Genomic DNA, 6,000 nt, shown 5'->3' on the forward strand with positions numbered 1-6,000 from the left:
CACTTGGGGATAGATAGGCTGTTTATACTATGAGGGAGGAAAAGAGGTTTGCTCTTCCCTCGATTTTGCTTTTGCTACTTTTGCTATCTTCTATCACCCTGAACTGTTGCCCCTCTGCCATGCTACACTGCTTTGGAGCCAGCTAATTACAGACTGAAACCTTCACAAACCGTGAGCTAAATAAATCTCTCGTTCTTTAACTTTGGTTGTTGAGTATTTTGTCCCAGCAATTAGAGCAAAGTAATCAAAACAGGATGCTTCTCCAGCCAGCATCTTCAAAGCCTTTGAAATTCCTCCTGTGAGCCAGTTACAAAGGTTTGTAAACCATATGGTCAAATACAGTCATGGTAACAAAACTTAATTAACTACTTCCCAGTCACTTAACACTAAATTCCCTTCACCCACAGCTTTAAAAGAAAGGAGAATTTTCTTCTGACAGTTTCAGAAGTGTCACTCCATGATTAGCAGGCTAATGGCATAAGTAGCATGGTGGAAAGGTCTGAAATGGTGTTAACCTGCTCATGTCATGGGAACCAGGAAGCAGAAAGAGAGGGGAGGAGCTGAGGTTGGGGATCTACCTTTTCAGGGCCCATCTTTGGTATCCATCTCCATCCAGCCCATAATTCCTACCAGAAAACCAACTGTAGCACCATCAGGATCCAATCACCTTCCAAAAGCCTGAACTCTACACATATGAAACCATTGGGAGACATTTTTATCCAAACCACAACACATAGTATTTTATTCTTGATCTATAGGGATTTTTTTTTAATCTACACATTTTCCCTGGCTATATCATCTATGACTCAGGGTGGGAGGAAGACTCCTATCTGAATTTTCATGATATTTCCAATGGCCCACAAAGACATTTTGTCCTGAGATGTACTATTTTTATCTGTACATGCTATCTCTCCCATTAGAAAGTTATACTTTGAATCTCTATCTCAATTGTTGGAATTGTCACATATCTACTCACAGGGGTCAAAGTCTTGAAACTTTCCCATGATTCCCCATTCACGTTTATTCTTCATTTGTAATTAGTCACCACATATGCTAATTTTAGAGAAATCTATGTTCTCCATTCCTGTGACAACTTTCCTCCTTCCAATCATCATCATTGTTTAATATTTCACTAACTTCATGATTGTTTCCTTGCCCACAGCAGCACACCTCCTAGTGCAAGCCTCCTTCTCTCCCCTCTCAGAGCTCCCCTTGTGATCAATAGAGCACCCAGGATTAATTTAGAATGCAAAATTGATTAGGTGACAATCTCATTTAAAACTTTCAGAATATCCTTTCAACACAGAGAGTAGAAATTTGAGAAACAGCATGTAAAACTCCAGGGCGTGGATACTATCCACATCTTCATCCTTATGTGTTAACTCTTGACTTCAGTGCACAAGTTCTTGTACATCCTACATCTCGCTACTAAATGCACACACTCTACATTACACTATTTCTCACTGACACTTTTCAGGCCTCCCAGCCCCACGGAAATTTCCCATGATAACTTTTATTATCCTTTGCATTTACATCAAGTAAACGGCATCCAGTATCTATGCTGTGATACCAAATATAACACCTCCTTTATATTATACATTATAGAATAACATTCTTAAGTATAATTTGCTAATTATACTGGTTTTAGTGATACATTCAATGGAAAATTTACAGAATTGTAAAATCATCATCACAATGTAATTTTCAAATATTTCTGCCTTCCCAGAAGAAGCCTCACACCCAGCACCCTGCCTAACCACCACACAGCTGTGAATTTCTTTTTTAGCTCCATGGTTTCCCCTTTTTTATTTTGAGCATTTCACACAAATGGAATCATACAACACATGTCTTCTTTAGCTTAGCATGGCATTCTTGAGGTTCACCCATGTATCACTATTTCTTTCTTTCTTTTTCTTTTGCTTTTTCTCTGAATGAACATACCATATCTTGTCAATCCTTTCACCAAGTGGTGGACAGTGAAGTTGTTTTTTTTACCTTTTGGCAACAGTGGGCAATATTGCTGATAAGCTTACACAAGTTATCAAACATGTATGTGCATAGATGTCAAGGTTTTTTTCTTTATTTGGCTCTTGTCTTAAAGCTCATAACACTGTAAGAATCTGCAAAACTAATTTTCCAAAATGATTTCACCATTTTATAGTCCAAACAGCACTAGGAATGTTAATGTCAGTTTCAATGATTATGTATGTTGCCACTTCTGTGTTACGAGCTGCATGCTACAAAAACTATTCACTATACTTCTTAATGTATGCTAGATTTCTCACAGCGCCTAGATATATAATATGTGCTCAGTAACGTTTGTTTAATTAATTAATGATAGGGGAGGGGCAAAGATGGCAGATAGATAACAGCTGGCTACAGAGGTTCCTTGAGATAGTCAACTTAGAATTCAACATAATACAATGTGGGGAGCCCCGAACAGAGGGAGAGGAATTCTCTCACCCCAAGAAGAAACTAAGGTGAGAAAAACATCAGTCAAATATACAGTCCTGGCCGGCCACGCCACCGTGCAGCCCTGAGTGCCTCTGGGCCACCAGCGAGACAGGCCATCCCAGTGCCCCTGCACTCCAGCCCCAGCCTCCGACTCTGTCACAGTGGGCTGCTGGAGGCTGGGGGGCAGAGTGACTCTCCGCCCACCTGCTGCCCCCCCCCAACACCGCCTCCCCTGATCTGGGCTGCTTCCCGGAAGGCATGAGGAGGAGGGCGCCTTGCAACATTGTGGGCATGGGACTGGACCTGCTGGGACCCATCACTGCCTTTGCACCCACCACTTCTGTGGCCCGCACTGAGTGGGCCCCCACCACCACAGCACCCCCAAGGTCCCTGGGCAGCTGAGTGTGCCTTCATTGCTGCCAGTCCTGCACGACTAGAGCCCCATGAAGCTGCCACTGTAAACAGAGCCCAGAGAATCTGCTTCTGAAAGCACATCTCAGACAATAATCAAAAATACAGAACCAGAAATTTCTGGTTTCCTGTTTTAATTGACTAGCTTCGGGGAATTGGGTGTGCCTGCCTGCACCCTGAACTCTGCACTGGGCGGCCTGGGGTGAGTGTCCCTGCACCATCCTGAGCCTCTGGGAAGGAGTTTAAGATACTCAGATAACAGCAAACTGAGGAGGGCAGCAAAACCCCAGGCAGCATGTTTTGGAAAGATCCTAAACAATATGGAGAGGGCCAGAGGACCCCCCGCCCCCTACACACCAGTCTGAAAGAAACCAGAAACATGACAAGAGACAGAAATTAAAAAAAAAAAAAAAAAAAAAAAAACCTCCGTCCACTGACCCCGTAAAAACAAGCCCAGGAAAGGGAAATACAGAAGAGAACCAGTGCAGTAATCATGTAATATTAGATACAGCATCAACAGACATAAAGAAATACCTTCATGACCTCATAGATGAATTTAAAACTGTACTTCTGATCCAAATGAGGCAAGATATAAAAAAAACTAATTAATGATAAGCCCCTCCCAAGAGAGCACAGATGGAAGAACGGAGGAACTCAGAAAAGGAAGAGAAACTTTTGATGAAGAATATAAACAAAATCTAGAATACATGAAACAAAGAGATTACCAGGAAACTAAAAACTTCATTGAAAGCTGGCAAAATGCCTTGACAGAAACTAAAGTTAGCTTTTTGAAACTTGAAGAGAGATTTATGTGATCATGAAAAAAAAGACCTCTTAAAAATAATGAGGAACCAGGAAGAAACAATTCAAAGGCTAGAAGACTTGGATTTATAACTTAAGAATAAAAAACATGAGCAAAGAAGCAGGAATAACTACAAATGAACTACAAAGACTATTCACAGATATAATTAAGGAAAACTTCCCAAGCATAGGAAAAAGAAATGATACCCAGATAAAAGAGGCATACAGAACTCCAGCCACCTACAACCAAAACATCTATACCCAGACATATAATAATCAAGATTCCAGAAATCCAACACAAGGACAGAATATTAAAAGCAGCCAGAGAAAAGAAGCTGCTACAATGGAAAAATTATCAAAATAATGACAGACTTATCAACACAAACTCTCAAATTGAGAAGAGCCTGGGGGGAAATAGTTCAAGCCCTGAAAGAAAATAACCTCCAACCAAGACTGATATACTAGGAAAAACTCTCTCTCAAAATTAATGGAGAAACAAGATATTTCCAAGACAAGGAGGAACTGTGGGAGTTCATGGCCACCAACTCAACTCTACAAAAAAATACTGAAGGACATTACAGAGAGAGAGAGAGGAAAAAACACTAGGATTTCAGCAACAGTGACAGAGAGGCCTCAATGAATAGGGCAGAAGTGGAATGAAGGAGTAAAGTGGACAAATAATAGAAGAAAAGTAAAATAGCAGAAATGAGGAAGAGACAGTAAGCTATAACCTTTAATATAGATAGCCCTGATACACTAACAAAAAAAGAAACACTGGCAGAGTAGATTAGGAGGCAGGATCCATTGAGATGCTACAAATAGGAAATACACTCAACCTGAAAAAGGGTTAATAAACTGAGAGTCAAAGATGAGAAAACAATGCTATATGTGACAGGAAACCAGAGAGAAATAGGGACAACCTGTCTAGCAGCCGCAGATAGATTGGAAAGCTGTGACATTTTTGGGCACTGTAGAACTACATAGCTGGAAGGAAGGAAACCTTGTAACTTTAGTAAGTAAAGGAGTACAGCTCAAGATCAAGTAAGGGGTAAAAAGGTTTAGCAACACTCAGATAGATGACAGGTTGGCCCCCTAATCTAAAAACTAAAAGAGCTAGTGGGACCCAAAATACACAAAGCACCCTGAGAAAGGGAAAAGGGAAGAACTGTCTAAAAATGGAAGGTAGAGGACATTGTTAATAGTGTACCAGGATTTAAAAGTCACAGAAGTCTTATCACTCTGTTTAGTTTGATTATATTTTGTTCTGGTCTGTCTACTCATGTTAGATTTGAGGGTACAGAGAGCTACCCCAAAATAGCAGGTTATACCACAGTAACTATCCTTAATTTCCTATTCACTTACACTGAAGCCCTGTGTTACTTACATTGTCTTACTATGACCGATCTTATTTGAAGCTGGTTTGTTAGACTGCTGTTTAGCCTCGACTGATTTTATTCAAATTTGGTATGCTTGATAGTATCAAGTCTAAGAGTAGAGGCAACCAATCGGAAGATGACAAGATGTAAAAGATATCCATTCTGATTTTGATTGTTAACTGCTTTCAAGTCCTACAATGTTTTCAAAGCTATGTTTTTATTAAAATAGCTATTCAATGTTATGTTCAATTATATTATGCCTGATTATGTGGACAATTCTATAGAAAATAACAGGAGAAAGCATAGTAACTACTGTAGACACCTAATATTGTGGTCCTATATGTCTTTTTCATTTCATGTTTTTCTAGGAATTTATTTTTTTGTCTTGTTTTGATCTGTTTTTCCCTATAATACAGAAAGGATAGATGTATATGTAGAGATTCACACATGGGAAGATTGTCTAAACTATTTAAGGGAACAGATTATATAATACACAACGTAATGAACAGATACTCTGAAGAAGAGACACTAAGAAACCTATGCTAATTCTGTAGCATTATGATATAAAATCTAGCAATACTAGCATTCATTGTTCAGACTGATATTAGTCTAGTCTCTTATGTTCAATTTCAGCATACGTAAAGATAAAGACAGCTACTACGAAGAGACTGAGAAACATTATGGTAGTCATTATTGACTTCCCAAAATCAGGTCTTGAAGACCTAAAAAGCCTTCATCATCCTATAATGATTTGATTAGTTCTATAATGTTCAGTATATATTCAATGTGTGTGAAGATGGGGCAACTATTTGGAAGAAAACTAGAGAACATAAGATAAACAGTGAAGATCTCCAGTGGACTTGCTTTGAAATCTGTGTTTCTTTAAATTATTTCCTTATAAACTGTTTTGTTCTGTTTTGTTCTGTTTAATCTTATGCTCTTTAAGATAAAAAACAAG

The sequence above is a fragment of the Cavia porcellus genome, unplaced genomic scaffold (assembly GCF_034190915.1).
Source record: "Cavia porcellus strain 051 isolate PalLab524CR breed Dunkin Hartley unplaced genomic scaffold, mCavPor4.1 scaffold_5, whole genome shotgun sequence".
Classification (NCBI taxonomy): Eukaryota; Metazoa; Chordata; class Mammalia; order Rodentia; family Caviidae; genus Cavia; species Cavia porcellus.